We start from the raw sequence: 19448 nt of genomic DNA, 5'->3' as shown, positions 1-19448 counted from the left end.
GTATGCCATTAAAGTTAAAGGGAGAATTAAAAATTATTGTTAAATAACCTTGTTATAATAACATTGGTTTTTCCATTCTATCAATAATTCTTCTGTTATATAATACAATAAATTAGTTATATAACTATGTAAAATACGTATTACATTGAATTATAATCAAAAAGAAATATTTAGTTTGTAAGAAGAGTAAGGTACACTAAATAAATATCTGATATAGTTTAATTGGCCTAATAAACCATTGACGTTTTTTGAAAAAATTTCATAAACAGCTCTTACAATTATTTTGGAGTAAGATATTCTGTAACTGATTTTTAAGCCCAAAAATCATTTACGAAACAGGAAAAATGAAAGAAGTAACAGAAAAGAAACAAAAAAAAATTAAAGATGGGAGGGATCCCCATTTTCTCAGATCCAGATCGTTAGGGATCTTTAGATGTAAATATTTACCAAAATTTAAGTACACAAACTTTCGGACACAGGCCCAGAACCAAAGCTAGACGGATACAAGTCTCGAATTTCAGGAACAATTCACCTAAAGTTTAGACTTTAGCGAAATTGAATTCTGATTAGAATATTGTGAAAATAAAATTGTACAGCTCATGATCGTTGTTGTATCTCACAGCCTCATGGCCGAAATGATATTGAAAAAAGGTTAAAATCAGTCGTAGGAGCCAATTCTTCCAATTACGGAATTATTATCTAAATTAAAATTAATTGTTGACAACCTTATAAGAAATAATTTCTATCAAACCAAGCAATGTTAAGAACACTGATTAAAAGAAAAAAATAAATGCAGTGTGTATTTTTGTGGTTGTTACCTTACAACACAAACCCATGCTCATCAAAAGAACGATTGAGAGAAAAAAGAAAACTCAATCTATCAAGGACAGACCCAGATCAGGTAGACCAAGATCAAAAGTTTGCCTTATTAAAGGCTTGATTATTAAACAATTATATCTTTTTTATGATCCGTAAATATTCGAGTATTCGATCCCATTTGGGTCTAAGATATATACTGATAATATTATTTTATTTATAGTATACTGTTGTACCTCGTAATCGAGTCCATGCCCCGTCCTTTCTCTATAAATTAGCACCGGAACACAAACTTTACACTAAATGTAGATACGAATGGAAAAAACGGCAAAATTAATTATTTTTATCTTCTACAGATTATTTTTTTATAATGATAATTATTGATGTGTTAAGTTCATAGGCTAACAATTTAATATATTTTATTTCTTAGAATCCATTTGAATATGTACAATACATATGTTCAAATAAATGACATTAAAAAATATCAAAGATAGAGTTGTTTTTTGAATTTTGTTATTGATATTAAGTATAGTATTTTATTCATCTAGAGCAAGGCTTTTATTTAATTTACACATATAAAAATTTTGGTAATTGAAAATGTGATTGATGTGTTATTCAAGAAGAAGCGTTGTATAAAAATATTTATTTATTTACAAATAATAATTCGTTCAAAAAAATGAAATTAGTCTTCATTTTCGAAAAATAATGATGAATATATGTATAACTTTTATCCTGATATTTTCTTTCATTTACACACATTTCAATGTACAGATATGTTCCACTAAAAAATATTTTCCTCAAAATTCTTTTTTTTGATGAAAAAAAATTACTTTGTAATTGTAACACAATGCGTCAAGATCTGCTGTATAATGGCCTGTCTTTTTTGCTGGTTGTTATATTAAAGACTGTATTGGAGAAGTGGAATCATGGCGACAGCTACAACCCATAAATATTGAATTTAAGTATAACACAATGGAGATTTCAAATCGGGAGGTAAATCGAAAGACTGGAGATCGGCTTGGGATCTGGAAACGAGACTTAGCACCTTGTCATCCAAGTAAAAAATGTTATAGCATCATATAGTAGGAAGTATCCCTCTACTCCAGCATTCCAGATCTTAATGCGATTTATGATTTTGTCAGGCTATACACTAAATTATAAAGAAATGGAACAGCTCATGTCATTAAGAAAACTCTGATATAAGACGACAAATTTATCCACTCTGAGATTCTTTGTTCAGGAAATTAATTTATAAGGCCAACAAATCAACGAAATTATTCTAAGAATATATATCAATTTTTACCGAATAACTTAATAGCACAATGTTCGTCATCATTACCCTTAAAAGTGATATTCCTGTGAGACCAAGGGCATATGCTGTCCCGTTTAGGATGAGAGAAGTTCTAATAGAGGACATTGAAGATATGCTTCGAATCAATGTGATAAAAGAGTCTAGTTTTCTTAATGCATGGCCATTGGTGATTGTGGAGAAAGAAAACGGAAGTAATCGAGAAACTAAATCGTTTTACAGTATTTGACCAAGAGCCTATGATGACGACCAAAGTTTTACTCGTAAAAATTGGGTAAGTATAATTTTTTTATTATCAATGGAGATCGTAGTAAAGTATATTGGGAATTTCCTGTAGCAACCCAAGATGTTTTTAAAAATGCATTTATAACACTAGATGTACGTTATGAGTTTTTAAAGTTGCATTTTGGAATGCCAAATTTAAGCGCTACTATTGTGAGATTGCAAAAAAACAATACAACGCAATTTCTTTTAAATCCAAAAAAAAAAAAAAAAAAAAATCAAAATATGTACGGTATATGTTTAAAAAAAAAAAAAAAAATCCGTATATATATTTATTTTCAATAACAGCCTCACCACCCCGGCGACCAGATTGACATATCCTTACGATGATGGCTGTGTCCATGGTATATCATTTCTTCTCAAAGACACATCAAACTACAAAGTCCAGAGAGTTGAGGCCAGAGCTGGAGACAGGCACGAAGTCAGTCATATTGTTGCTTCAGAAGTGTTGGTTTTGGTTTTTGCATTATGAAACTTTGTAATTAAATATAATGATGGTAAAATCTTAATTAAATGCTATTGCAAGTTTTTGGAGCCCATTCCATACTAACTTTTTTAAAGATAATTAAAAACCTCAAATCTTCTATCCTTGGTATGTAGAAAATAATTAACAAATCAGACCAAGAGTAACTATCCAACTTTAAACATATTTATAAATACGTTAGAAAAATATTTATGTTTTGGCCAGTTTTATGCTCTTATAAAAAATAAGGTTGACTATTCAATTTAAGGTAATATATTATATCTGTAAGCATAAAAGGTGGTTTCCAAAGACAAAAAGTGATAAAAAAATAAGTACTACTTTTAGATTTTTATACCACCTTAAAGACACTCATACATGGTTGTTGCGTATTTAGTCTGGATGTTGGTGCACAGGCATACACTTACATTATAGCTCAGCTTATATTATTATGAAAAGCCTTCCATTTAGTTAATGATATTTAGAAAATTGATATTGCAAAAGCATTTTTTTAATAGTCTTTATAGTAATTTATTTTGGTAAAAATATTAAAGAAAGTCACATTAGAAATCATTCTTAACCTTAATTCAATGTACGTATATGAAGGTTTTAACCCTATAATGCATTCTAATCATTTATGATTTGATGAATGCAATTTCAAATATTTAATTAATCACTGGATCATTCCATAGAAAAAATGTTGAAGTCTACTTATGACTAGTATTATGTTGATTTTTATTTAGGACTGAAGACTGTAGTCCTTGTCCATTCCAGTTATGTTTTAGACCTCTAACAAGAACAATATCTTTCCTTTCATTTTCTTATCTGATATATATACCCATCTGCTATTTTATAAAACTGGTTCCTACTCTTTCATTCTTTTTAAAAACTTTTACAACTGGACTAAGTTGCAGCTTTGAATATTGAATCTAGTAGATCTTTACTCATTAAAAAAATATATATATTTACTATCTATGGTATATGAAAATGATCTATAATGAAAATGCAAAAATAATTCGGGGGAATTTTGAATATAGGTAGATACGAGTATAAAGTAATAATATTTATAGTTTCTTATATTAATTGTGTAATGACCTTATTCATCACTCAGTACAAATTGTAATTGTGCTTACAAATTTTCCCATAACAAATTTTTCTACGTCATGTTTGTGAACCTGCCGTAAGAGGCGTTTTATGCAATATCAAGAATAGCCAGTCAGTTATTTTGAATAGAAAGTTTTTTTAATTTTTAATAAAAAATGATACATCTTTGATTTTTGACAGAGTTTCAAAGGGAAATTTTATTTTTATTTTTAGAAATGAACAAGAATTTTAATTTGAAAAAATTAAATGATTTGTAACATGCATGTCGTATCAATACTGATAATTTATTCAGAACAATTATCTACTTATACTATAAATAATAAGATTTCATATCTTCTACTCAATAAACATATTTCAGAAATACTCATTCATACTAAATAGTAATTATAATTATAGGATAAAGTAAAGATTCATTCAATCCAATATTCAGTTTGGAAGATTTTCACTTCGAAGGAATTAAAGACTGTACATATGTAGTTTTTTACATCTTTGACCTTAGCTCATTGCAAAGAAAAATTCAATTTTGGAAGTACAAGAAGTAAGAACTGTTTGGAAGTAAAAGTTATAAAATGAACATGATACATAATGCAAAAATAATGTATAATTTTGTATACATTCTATATCCAAAACAAATTTATTAATATCTTATATACAGGGACTCAAGATAAAATAGGCGCTTGTGTTTGCTGGTGATTTTGTTGTGATGCTTCTGTTTGATGGCGTCTCTTTTTTTGTCCGTAGAAGCTTTGTTGTATTGACAAACTTTAGTGAAGTTTTGGGTATCAAGGCTTCAGTTATAAAGAAGATTGCATATACAGATGAGAAACGGCGTTGCACCGTGACGATGATCTTTCTCCGGATCCAGTACGTGATAGATGCTGAAGGCAAATACATCAAATGAGCTATTTTTCAACATTCTTATGTACAATTCAAGCGAATTTGTAACTAAATTTGTTGAAAAATGTGCACTTAGTGACAATTTTAAGATTTAAGATAAAATATTGCTAATTTTATATTAACGGCCTGTATATTTGTAAGTGTGTTTTTGGTGTTATCATATATAGAATCTAAAACTATTTAATAGCTTAGTTGGAAATTTATTAAGTAGACTTATAAAATTACCAAACATGCTTTATTAATAATTTGAGGGTCTCCGAGGTAATTGGCAAGCTTTTTTTGACTAAAATAAAACCTCCTTTCCCAACTGTCTTTCTATATATATCTGGCTCTCCCTTTCTCCATTTTTCTCTATCAACATTACTTTCTTAGTCCCTTTTCTTCTACCTTTCATCTTTTGTTTATATTGCCCTCTATTTCATCCCTGCAACGTTGGTACTAAGGTACCCTCTGTTACTGACTTATAATAGTCACATTAAGGATAATTAATCTTCAATAGGACCATCTCAGATAGCAATAACAACTTCCAGGTGGCGTTGGAATTTGCTGCATATATTTTCAATGTAGGCCTCTAACATAGGAGCCCACTGATATTGATAGAGTTTTTAAAGCTTCAACATTTATGTGTCGGATTCTGCAGACCTGGAACTATACTTGCCACTAGGTAGTACAATCCAAGGGATCCAGATTTAGTGTTTGGAAAGGCTAAGAGTTCACAAAAAAAAAAAAAAAAAACTTGAAATAAACTGAGGGTTCACTTATTTCCATCTCTGTTGTGAGAAGGGGTATTTTTTGGACTCATAGAGAGACACCACCATACTTTTTTATGCACCTTGGTACGTTGGACCTTGATATATTGACATACATGGCCATCCCCGTCATGTAACGATACGAATGCTCTAATCGCGTTGACTACAGCTTCAGTAGTCAATTTTCTTGGACAGAAAAATTCCGACGGTATCTTTGAGATCCTCACCCTTTTCCAGATATTCCTTCACTCGTTGTACAGTTGTCTTCGAGCAATTTTAGACAGCAATAACTGCTTTTGAGGATATTCCACCGGCAAGCAATATTGCAATTTTTCGATTTTGTTGTTTTTGCGATGTGATATTTATTTGACTCTAATATTTTGAATTGAAGTTTCACAAAAAGAGGACACCTCAGGCTCTCTTTGAATGGTAAAAATAATCAAATTGTTGTTGCAAACACTGAGTTATTTAGTTTTAAAAGTTGTCTCAAAATCATCGTACAACACTTTCAGAAAAAGTGTTGTACGATGGAATGTATATACACAAATGACAAACTCAATAGTATGTAAAATAATAATTATGAACTATTTTTCGTGAAAAAAAGAAACAAAACTTAATGCTCTAACTACTCCGAACATGAGGCTGTCAAAAAATAACTACACTTATCACACAACATTTAAAAACAAAAACGATTAAATGTCCTGATTAATTGCAGTTTAATAGTTTTTGTCCCAAATTAGTTATTTATCGGAAAAAAGTTTGACATTCCTTAAGTATGCTATTTAGTTCAAATTTCATTTTAATGTTATAGATGTTACATTTTTTTTTTTTCATTTTGTAGGATAACAGCTTACAGTCTGAGTCAAGACTTACGTTTTCAAATTGAATAACTATTAAAATACAAGAATATGTCAAATATATCGCATATTTAGTTGATATAGGCATTTCATTTATAAAATCATATTTTATTCCTAAAAATTAATCAAATTTATCCTATTTAGAGTACAGATAATCTATGAGAAACCCCAAATTAAATAACAGCTAGAAATCGGGATGTAATATTGGCTATTTATACGTAGACTGGTTTAAGAAAGTGGAACAAATATCCTACGCGTCAAATACAAAAGTTATATTTTGCTTCTTTTTTTTCATAATACAACCAAGATATATATATATATATATATCTTTAAATTATTTTTTTTTAGCAAACTGCTGCCACGCCGTTACCTTTATTGTATAACATAACCTTTTTACCGAAAAGAAACAAAAAAAGGCCAGAAATCATCTGAAAGTTACTAACATAAGTCAATCATACCTATTGCTATTTTGCTTATAAAAGTATTTCAAGACTTTTATCGTATTTCATTTCTCCTACATTTTTAAATGAATTTTAATAATATTATAATCCTAAATTATATTTTATTACAAACTGTATTATAATTGCTCATTAATATTTTATTAAAAGCGTAGCTATACATTTTTTTGGGTTCCTTCCTATGTATATTATAATCAAAATGTCTTCATAAAAATAATAAGACGGTCACTATATATATGTATTATATAAACGACGAGTGAACAACAAGAAATTGTATTCCTGTTCTTTTGGAACCGGAACAAAAGTAGAGAATAACTTATTAATTCGTTTATATATCAAAAACAATAAATTGTGGAGTTGCGCTGACGTATAAAATATGACCAGAAAATTGACAGGTGAGTATTTTTGTGTTGGCCAAGTAGTTTTTTTATTAAGAATAGTACATGCCTTTCATTGCCTTGGCTTACGATATTGCACTCATAAAAAATTCATCGAAATGCTATTTTTTTCAAATCTAAGACCTAAGAATTCAGAGTTGGATTGAGTTATAAACCAAATTCAACTCTAAATTTGAGGAAAATCCATTTTTTTTTTGAGAAAATTTCCTAGGAAAGGTCCTTATAATTATTATATTCACAATTTGTTTGTGTACGTGTGCGTGTGTATGTCTATAGGGAATAAAGTTATTAGGTATTAATATATTCAGTAGCACATTGACAGACTTGAAACTATTTAAGAAATTCTAATTTATTCTACAAGTTGTAGATAGTGAAAGGTTGAATTTTCCACGGAAACGATCATTCAGTGCTTATTTAGATGATCAGGTTTTCTCAAAGGAAAAAAAATAGTGTCCTACATAACCGAAAAACTTAAATGCAAAAAAACAAGTAGTCCAAATAGTTATTGTTGGGGAAATTTTTACTATTTTCCTCGAGGAAAGTGCACCTTATCTCCTACACGTCGGTAAAGCTATAGAAAAGCTTCGTAAAATACCATAATCGTTAACCAAAGAAATAATAGTCATAGTTCCTAAATAAGGTAATGGAATTAATTTATTCTAAGAACTGGAGACCAATAACGGTTCTTAATGAAACTGATAAAATTTTATCTGGCATTTTGGAAGATTAAACGCAGCCTATATTGAATAAAGAATAGAATGGCACAGAAAGGGTTTTGAAAGCGCAGAATAATTTTAGGTATTTTGAGAAATATTCAAGCTGTGATTGAGTCTATTAAATCAAGGAACAAGTTTGGCGCTATAATAGGGATTGACTTCAAAGAATCTTTTGACCCTATTTCTCATAATTCTATTCTTTGTGCTGGGAGGAAGTTGCTCTCAAAAACGTTTTTTTAATCCGTTACGTGCATTTTTGTTCAACGGTACATCATCAATTTAAATTGATTTAGTATCTTATTGGAAAGGAGCTGTAGACAAGGCTGCCCTCTGATCCTCACCGGTTTTTTCCGCCATTGAAACACCAGCACGGGTTATAATAAGAAAATATAGTGGATTGGTAGTAAAGTTATCAGACTCCCTTAAAATCTTGGATCTATATGCAGCCGATGTGACAATAACTATAGAAGCTAACTCAGAGCCCAGTTTATCATTATGATAGAAGTGCTCTTGAATTTATTTATCAAGGCCAGAAAGATATCTAGCCTGGAGCTGAATAAAGAGAAGATATCGATTCTCCCCATAGGATTATGGATCCCTCATCAAAAAATCAGTATTAGTACCTGCATGATACAAACAAGTATTAATATTCTGGGCCTAGAGTAGGATAGAGATGGAATTCATATGTGTAAGTGGGATCGTGGTTGTTCCCCCATTAATGAGAGGTTGAGTAAGTGGAGAGGATTTAATCTTCAGAAAAGGCTTGACTTCTATAATATCCAGGTAATACCTTTGATACTTTACGCAGCTACTACAACTTCAAGGATTGCTGAAAAAAGCCATATTAGAAGAAAAAAAAATGGTTACCAAGATTTTTTCATAAACGTTATTTGGAAGCGAGTGAAACTGCCAAAGCCCAACTCGGTGGAGGAATTTCTCTTCAGTCAAAAATAATCCCTAAAATTTACATGAAGATACGGCAAAAATACCCAACCTTGGATTGGAGGAGTGCAATTACAACTACGAAATATATTCCAGAATAATGATGAGAACAGATCCACAAATACAACCCTCAGTGTAATTTCTCAGGATTGGGCTGCTGCACAAAGAATTATCTAGAAATACAAGCCTGTATACCAGGGAGATGTATTAATAGATATAATCCAGCAAAATTTAGGGATAATATATTTTTCTCTACTCAAGGATCCTGCATCTCTTGAGGAATATGCATCAATAATGGAATTCTTACCATTCCCATGATATTGATAATTTTCCATCATTCAGGGACGGAAGATTCAAGTTTATCGTCATCCTTTTTACCTCCGATAGTATTAATATTACCAGTATTTTTTGTAAATTTTAGCAAAATGTGATGTAATCTTACCCTTATGCTTGAATTTTAAACTAAACTGTTGATTTATGTATATATTTTACGTAAAGGTTTCAGTTTTTAAGTGTAAGAATTAAATATATAAATATATATATTCTACGAGTTTACATACCCATGATTTTTCACAGATTGTTTTGAACTTATGAAATTATTTGAGTGACAGTTTAGCACGGATATCTCTTGTCTCTTCAATCAATATAAAATGATTTTATTATAAATAGATATTGTTCTTAATTTCTCAGCCTTACTAGTTTTTTAATACAATTAACGTGTTTGTGATAAATATGTATTTTAATGGAGTGTTTTTTCCAAAATAATGGTCCCGGAGCCATAGTTGAATTGGAACCAAACTATATTAGAATAAATGTAATCATCTGTATTATAATAAAAAAAATACACCGTTTGTACTAAAACGGAGACAGATACAAACTATAGATATAAAATAATATTTTATACAATTCCTAGTAACATACATAAGGTATGAATTCTCTTTTCGGAAATGCACTTTAAAAATAATTAAAGAAACTAACGGAAGAACGTCTAATATACATGAAGAAGGGAAATTGACTTAATGACCACAACAACACCACACCCACAAAAAAAGAAGATTTTGAGATAGACAGAGAAACTCTCGATAGTAATCTAATTAAGAATAAAGGCATTTTATTATGCAACGTTAGTTTGTCCTAAAATTAGCAAACCCACAGGGCCTAGATGGCGGAGCCATTGTATTATTTATGGGGTTCTATAAGAAAATACTAGACCGGTCATTAAGACTGCCAGTCCTTCGGATATCAGTACTATAACTGATTAAAAGAAGTAAAAATATAATTATATAGTGGCATCAAGGATCAAACCTTATAAGTTTTTAGGACTAACATAAAGGACCAATCTGAAACTGAAATAGACGAGACTGCATTTTCAGTACTAAATAAGGAATCACACATATTATTTATTTTTATGGCATTGATCATTTTAATAAGAGCCCAATTAAAATCAATGAGTTAGAATACACCGTTTTTGAGCTATTCTAAACTAATAAGGGGGTTGGAAGTAAAAAGGACATTAATAAGAGAGCCCAATGACAAATTATGAGCCTAAATATATTGCAAAATGAGGTGATTTACCTCCTCATTTTAACTCTGGTTAACAACCGCTTGAAAAAGTCTAATAAAATAGCAGAAATGAAAGACACCACGAAAGTTTTAATTTAAAAACAAACAAATTCGTGTGAATATTGTTGGGAATCAGTCCACACAAACAGTTGAAATGAAAATGAAAAAAATAATCTTCAATGGATCAACGAATTACGCATTTATGAAATTCCCAGCTACCATGTACAACATTGATGATGAACTTGGTAAACTTGATGACAAATATATTATAGCATAAAGGTATTTTTAAATATAAAATGTCCAAATTACTTAAAAGGAAATCATAACAAAACTTATGAGGAAAAGGAGCAATAATTAACTCTATAATTATAATTTAAAGAAACATATTCACATACTTTATAAATAATACCTCAGTAATATTTATTGAATCCTAACAAATTGTTAACAGAAACGATGATATTAATCCCTAGTAACCTAAAAAGGCTTATTAAATAATAGATAAAATGTACTTTACCTAACTTTATGGGAATATATACTAAATTAAGTGCTTTGGTTAAAATTAGAGATGTGAATTATTTTTTTAAAGTATTGAGTGCATTTTTAGTAAAAAAATACCTTTAACATATTTTTGCTCGTATCCAATATTCCTTCCTATTTTGGGTTGTGGGCAGACTGTTTTGTTTCGTGGGGGAAATAGCCTTTGTTGAGTATCCAGGGGGAGGGATATGTCTTTATCTTTTTGTTTAAAGTTATGTGGAGCGTTATAACATCTTTATGATACAAATTTAAGGGGCCATGTATTTTGATTTTGAGTGGATACTTGTAGTTATCTTCCAAAAAAGGAAAAATTCTAACTTGTACCTTCTCAAGGGACTTGATCAAAAAAGAATTCCATATCTCAGATCCGTACATTAACATTGAGAGGATATCAAATTTGTAAAGTTTCACTATAAAAGAAGGACTACGTGTTTTGAAGCGTATATAAACTATTCCCATGTTTTGATTAGCCTTCCCCTGATAATGTAGTATATATGATTTTTAAATCTCAGATCAGGAAAGTTAAAAATTCCTAAGTCTATGTAATCATATGTATTTTTTATATTCTATTATTAAAATTATATCTATTGATTGATGTCATTGGCTGATACTTAGGATGAAGTCACTTAGCAAAAAAGCATTTTGTTCCGATTTTTTACTCTTCCGTAAGATTTAGAAATGGATAGGAGTGTACATCAATATTTTAGGACCACTACATCTTTCTGCAAAACAGGGTACGACTTTCAGGAGTACTTAATAATCAACACGACTTTTTTTATTAGGATTTTCTCTTAAACATATCATCCTATTTTTTTTTAAAACTCATGCCCAATGTAGAATGAATTATAAAAAAATATGTTATTTAATATAACCGCCTTTGGTGCTAATAACGAGCTCGACTCGACCTCCAATACGGGAGCACATTTTGATGATATTCTCATTTTGTAGATTCTGGGACTCCTTCTAGATCTTGTCCATCTGCTCAGATTTGGAATTGCAGGAAGATCTGTTGTTGTTAAGGTCAACTGCACTCTACATTAATTGTATTAGCATCAGGTGAGCTTGGACACCCCATAAAGGGCTAATATACAAAAAAATACAAAACAAAATCAAGAGAAATTATTCTTTTGTACTCAGTCTACATTGTTCACGCCTAGGTGATTCAGAAAGAAAGAAATATACCTTATTTATATAAATTTCACAAAACGACTCCAAGGTTAGATGGAGTAATTGTAATTCTATAATTTTTACTTATCCTTAATCAGTGCAACTCCATTCTAACCAATTAAAAAGGAATATTAAAACAACACGATCAACGTTTTCTTTGCAGTGTGACACAGAGAAGAGTCTTGCTGTCATCTGTAGACTCTCTTATTGCCTTCCTAACTCCCCAGACTAACGGTCCGTCCAGGCTTAAGAATTTTACAATTCCAACATTCAGCGTTGATAATAACAAGGACACGTTGCCTTTTCGACTATTGTAGAATAAATTCTTCGTGTATCGATGCACTTTTTTAACTAACCCCAAACACTTTTGACTAGCCACCAAAACAACAAACAGCTGCAACAGCCACACGCTGTATGTAGTTAATTTTGCCTCAAAAATATTAAAAAAATTGTAGCTTATAGCTTTTGAAGATAAATTGGAAAAAATGTATATTTAAATCGATGAGTTCTACACTTGATATATTTTTTTGATTTATAAAATAAAATTATTCGTTAAGGAACTCTTAAATTTCTGTGGAATTAACTATTGAGCAGGATTGAGGAACGTTTAAATAGATTTTTCATCAAATACTAATCTGACTTCAGCCAAACTATCATTACTTTCTTATTTAATCATTTACAAAAAGTTGTAAATGTAACGTCATCTTCAAAAGTGAAAAGACCTTCAAAGTACATATGGATCATTCAATAATAAATTTTCACGAGGAAATTGACTTAACCCCTTACTGCCTGAATTTTATTTAATGAATTAAAATGAAAAAAATATCAATTCTATTAACTTTAATAAGCATCAGAGTATAATGTAGTTGAAAAAACATCAAAAATATTTTTAATATGAAAATTATCGTAAAAAGACATAAAAATCTACTCGTTCAGATGGCATATTTATGTACCATGGCTTTGAAAGTATATTTGGGCGAATGGCTAGAAATAATAAAACAAGAAATTCATAAGAAGTGATAAAAATATTCTAAACATTGAAAAATGTATTATCATTCAAAAATGTATAAAAAGGGTTCTTTATTTACTGTAATTTTTTCTCCCACATTATCACTAATAAGTAGAGGACGATGATAGTCAAGATCTTCAATATCGTTGTTATCAGAGAAAATATCCTCAGAATCGCTATTGAAAAAAATTGCCCTTACCTTCTGCTCAAGTTTACTTGGTCTTTTCCTCTTCAAATAAAATATCTAAGGTGTTGGAAGTACCTGAATAGGGTTACTTAAGTGACAAAATCATAATACGCCACAAAAAAAAAAATAATAATAATGACTAACTGTAGGCTAATATAACTTTATAAATTTCATAAAATATAATTGATACTATAATCCTAAGTGCATTAGCATGTTCATTGCTTTTGTAAATAATTAATATAACGATTGTGGTTACGTTACAATGTGTTTAGGGGCATATGTTCTTTCAAATCTATTGTTGATCACGTTGCCAGTAATCCAAATAGATTTTAAAATCCAATTAAAAAAATATATGGACATTTTTTCGTATATCGTATACATATTTGACTATTTCTTTGATTTTATAAACTCTATATACATTACTACAGAACCATGAATTATTTCAAAAATGTTATCTTATCTGGTTTATCCTCCATAATGGAATAAAAATGAAAGGGCAGAAGCACCGTGATGACACAACAACATGGATTAGTAATTAGCTCATCAATAACAAATTAGTGTCAACAAAAAACTGGTTTTTTTTTGTGTTTTTTTAGTGGGAGTGTACCTAGAACAGTACTCTAAATATCACTTGGTCGTTCAAAGATATAGATTTAGAAATTAAAGCGATACACATGTTTATTTTATAAGAGACTTTGAAGTACATGAAGGCGTTAAAGGGTGAATTACAATACAGTTTGTGGTATGGTAGACAGTAAACCAGCTTAGAACTACAGTGTTTTTTTAGTTTTTTTTTAATTGGTTTGATGGAGCTGCAAAGATTAAGCATAAGTAAACGTTATGGTATTACATTTAGTCCATCTAACCTATGAATCTTTTTGTGAAGTATAAACATAAAGTATTATATATATTTCTTTCTCTAGGAATATCCTGGGACGAAACGCACATTGAATGTCACTAAGCTATAGCGATTAAATAACAGTTTTGGATATGTAATTCAATCCAACCCTGAGGTACACGGCTTTTTAGATGAAGAAATTAGCATTTTTAGGAATATTTGGTTGAAAAAAATATGAGTAAATAAAGTACCTCATTAAAAAGGTATCACTTTGGTCACATGAGATTATGTTAAAACCTTTTTTATTTTATTTTTGCAAACCATGATCCTTATATGATAGTTTTTAACCAAAAGGGATTATACAATTATAGGGTTAAAACTTAAAGAAATAGTCAAAGATTATATATTTTGAGCTAAAAACTGAAATCATTGTTTACTTTCTGATAATAACAAAAGTAAAAAAATATTATAATTCAAGTTATAATTATATCTTTTTCAATAAAGTATTATAATGACTTTGGTTTACAATACGTTGATAACTAAATTTCATCAAAAAGCTAGGATATTCATCTCAAAAGCCTCATAACTCAAAATTGGATTGATTTCTTAACTATCTGCCCTTAGAACTTTTCATAACAATTCGGATAATTTATGAAGGCAAATAAAATACATCATATATGTACTATGAGTATTGCATATATCTTTTAAAAAATATTTTTATTGAATTATTTTATTTATTCTAATACATATCAAAAGAATTGAAAAAAGAAAATCCCACTCAATGACGTCAAGAGGAGTCAATTTTACCTTCGTTATGGACCGGCAAGTGGTATTGGACGAGATGGGATCAGAATCCCATCTGGATGGAGATCCTCAGTCCTAAATAAGGAACGGTACATCACTTGACACTGCATCCTTCTTGGCATATACGCCAGCACGGAGGAGATTGCTCAATAGTTACATTGTTTGTTATTGTTATACACTTCCAAACATACAGGGTTGCTAAGACAACTCAAGACAAAATTCAAAAGTGTATTTCTAAAATTGTAGATTAGATAGAGATGTAAGCAATAAAACAACAATTATTTTTTTGACATTTATGTATTGTTTTATTATTCAATGTGACTACCCTCACCAGTAATCACATTCTCGATCCTTGCCCAGAAGCTCTTGCAGGCATTCTTCACATCTCCAGCTCTGAGATCCTTCCCCACTCTTTCTTCATGGTTGCCTTCGGGGTGTCTACACTGTTGTGGTGCTTTGAACAGACCTCTTGAACTTTCTCTAGAAGTAAGTATCCAACAGATTGCAATCGGGAAATTTAGAGGTCTGGGTCTTTCGGGAGGGGGGGGGGGGCAAGAAATCATAAAAGTTGATTGTGATGAACTCATGGATGACCTTGGACGTGCGGCAAGGGGCAGAGGCCTGTTGCCACAAGTATGTCTCAGGGATATTTGCATGTACCACCTAGGGAAGCACAGCACTCCACATACGTTGAAAAATTGTCCTTTTCCCCCTTCTTGAAGAAGAATGGTGGCATGACCTTCCCTGTGCTGGTGATGACGCCCAAGAACATGATGAAGCACGAGTTCTTGGAATTGTACACATATAGAGGACATATATTGTGCTTGGATGTGAAGAGCCATCTTTCATTTTGAGATTTCCTTTTGCGTTCAATAGTTAATACTTTCTCATCTGAGATAATGATAGTGTACCTGCATTGGACGTCTTGAGCCTAGAGAACAGAGTCTTGCAGTGGGACATTCTGACCTCCTTTTTTTCCTCAGTCAACAGATTATATTCTACACAAGACTGTAACCTCTTAATTGAGACTCTCAGTTGTGAACACAGTGCAAGGATACCAGTATTATTATCAATTAAATTTTGTCCAGATTTACAAAACAAAACTTGTTTACTTTTGTTTCACAAGTCGTTTGGTTATGTATTAAAACTTAGTAATAAAAAATAACGTGGATAAAATCGTAATTATATGATGCTACAAGTTTTGGATCTCCACTCTGTATACCATATATACCTTTTCAACGTCGAAGCAAGCTGGTATGATCTAGGTTTATTCTTGTACACACAAATAAATTATCTTATTTTTGTATTTATAAATCATGGGAGGGTACTACAAATGCTACACAAATATGGATAAAATTGTCAATCAGACCATTATTAGAAATAAGACGAAATGAAGGCTCCATAAAATAGCTAATATTCTTTGGTATCTCAAACCATTCCACAAATTAGAGTGTGTGTCCCATAAATGACCAAAATATGACGTGTAGATTTATGAAGTAAAAAAGTAAAATGGGAACTTCTCTTTTTCATAATTTTTGTTTAAGATTGATTTGGTGTTGACAAACCCATTAGTAAGAACTTTAATACAAAGACAAAACACATAATCAGAACTTGAGTAGAAAGAACAAGCAAATAATAAGAGCTTTTAGTATAAAGACAAATATACGTATTTCCGAAAAGAAGAGAAACTATGATATATGATGAATGATAATCCTAATAAGGAAATAATAATAGTACAATTATGAGATTAACACACATTTGATGAAAAGGATGTAAGTAAATAGATTAAATGATGTGCTTGATGAATTCCCTTAGTTTTATTTCTTCTTTGTTTGATGAGTTTTAGTACTGACACTCGTAAGGATCTGTCCCAAAGACTGATAAGACCGGTCCTATGACTAAAATGGACCAAACTAATAATGACCAACACAACCATACTTTTCAATGTAAATTGTTAAATTAGTTGATCTTAGTTAATTATGTTGGGGATCTAATACAAGCTGTTTTTTAACTTTATAACGAAGCTAATAAGTCTACAGAAACTGCAAGGTGGTTAAGTGATTTGGTATTATTCGAGAGAGGTTTAATAAAATAATCATAGCACATTGCAGTTAGCAGATTTTGTTTCGGAAATAATTAAGAAAATACTAACTTTTGCAAATATATGTATATAAAATAAGAATCTTTATTCGTGGTGACCCCCAAAAAAATTATTAAACTCATTTGTTTATCTTTTGGCAGTTGGAATCTTTTGGAACAGTGTCAAAAAACTCATAAATAACTTTTTAAATATTAATTTTGTTAAATTGCTCTTTTTTATTACAAATTCTAATTTTTACTGTTGTGATGAGAAAATTTACTTTTTTTTTTATTTACTTCTACAGGAAGGTCATTTTTTCGTCATATTAATTCTGTGAGTCGGAAAACATTTATATTTTATGGGGTTTTCTTGTAATTAGATGTTTCAAAGAGAAAGCTATCATTAAGTTACATGGATGTTAAAAAAAATTATTGGGTTATTCCACATCCATTTCCCGAAAGTTATTAACCTCAAAAACTTCGAATTTAATACAAAATTTAGTTTAAATTTTTACCTGCAAACTCCAAATCTATTTATTTTTTCAAGTCAGATGATTGGTTCCTGAGATATAAAACCTTTTATTTTTTACAATTTGAACAAAGTTGTAGCGTATGTTTAAATTGTCATATCTTCTGAACTTGTAGCACGATTACATCGAACAGCGTATTTCTGTAAGCAAAAATATGTGAAAAAGTTTTTATTGTAAATTAATTTAATATAAGTAATATCAAAAGTAATAAAAAAAAAAGTAATTCAATGTAATATCTATAAACATTTACAATGATTTTAAATGACATACAGAGCAATTTGTAACAAATAACATGTTTCAAAAAGCAAAAATCTGTAAAAAAGTTTTATTTTAAATATATAATATAGGAACTAAAGTTATTAGTAGTACTTATTTCTATATTAAATCAAAATATCTCAAAGATAAAAGCAAAATATGTTTGTCACAATGGAAAGGTTAGGGAACAATTGGGTAAAAACATTTTTTCCGAATGACAATTTGACGTATAGTCATTTCCCCGAAGGACAATTTGTCAATTGTACTTTTTGTCGATGGACCGTTTGGGGCATTTGGCCAAAAACAAATATTCACCTTATGGAGCAGTTTTGCGGTCATGATGTTTGATTAAATTAGCTGCAATAAGCTATGATATGAAGGAAAAAAACTCAAATCGCACTCCGTATCTAGGGAGGACATATGCAGGGATTACTCCAATATTGATTCCCAATTCAACTCCGAGTCTAACAGGGACTTAAACTTTTAATTCCACAAAAATCCTTAGGCTTACTCTTCGTCTTTCACGCGCTGGTTATTATTTTAAAGTTATTTTCCCCCGTAAAAACAAAAACAAATAGTAATGATGACTGCTTTGGTAAATAAAGGAATCTTTTCACATGGTCTGTAACATTGACAATATACATAATATATATTCCATTTCTAGAAGTGAACCTAAATCGTAACTACATATATGTAGAAATTTTGGTTAATAAAGTTCCCTTTCATAAACTTTTTCTTGACATAAAAGCAATAAGCAATTCAGCATCTCAATTCAACGACAAGGACAAGTTATTTATCTATTTTTATCTGACTAGAAACAAAAATTATATATGGTCACAGTAAGGGACTATTAAATTTTGTGAGGTCAAAGGTGATGGTAGCACAAAACGTTGGAAATGCATACTCAATAATATTTTGGAACTTATAAAGGACAGAGATAAAATTGATATGAATATGTAGGTTTAATTTTCAAAAACGTAATATCGACCATAATTTTGAACAAATGGAGATACAGAGGATAATCATCCCTGTAACAAGGGCATAGTGTTGACTCAGCATGCTAACATCATCAATACAACAAAAAAAAAATTGCCATCAAATTGTAAATTGATATTATTATAAGTAAGTTTGGACAAAATTTCATATTATTAAAGACTAATTCTTTGTATATATATACATATATTGATAACTCATGTACTCAACTATAATTATTATAAACATTTTTATAAAAAGTCATCCAATAATGTACATGCGTCATTGATGAATTGAGGATGATTCATTTTATACTGATGTCCACCATACATTACATCACATCATGTACGTACTTCACCATCAGTTAATACAATAATTAATGAAGCAATGTCTCTCTCCTTTATAAAACTTTTCTGTAATTTCCTTTATATAGTATTACTTTATTGATCATTATATTACCTGAAGCTCTCTTGGAAAGTAAAACATAATTTATAAAAGCTGAGAAAGCCTTACCCTTTT

The 19448-nt window shown here is 30.1% G+C and overlaps 1 long non-coding RNA gene across 1 annotated transcript in view; it reads right to left on the bottom strand.

The window, feature by feature from the left end:
- Nucleotides 1–15954: 15954 nt before the first annotated feature.
- The window catches only part of LOC139906421 (uncharacterized), a 32105-nt gene continuing 28611 nt past the window's right edge, over nt 15955–19448 (bottom strand). The window contains exon 2 of the long non-coding RNA XR_011781920.1: nt 15955–17842. This is a non-coding gene — a long non-coding RNA (uncharacterized lncRNA). The remainder of the gene's footprint in view (nt 17843–19448) is intronic.

This window comes from Lepeophtheirus salmonis, chromosome 9 (assembly GCF_016086655.4).
Source record: "Lepeophtheirus salmonis chromosome 9, UVic_Lsal_1.4, whole genome shotgun sequence".
Classification (NCBI taxonomy): Eukaryota; Metazoa; Arthropoda; class Copepoda; order Siphonostomatoida; family Caligidae; genus Lepeophtheirus; species Lepeophtheirus salmonis.
Note: the sequence above shows the minus strand (reverse complement) of the source record. Positions and strands in the feature narration are given on the sequence as shown.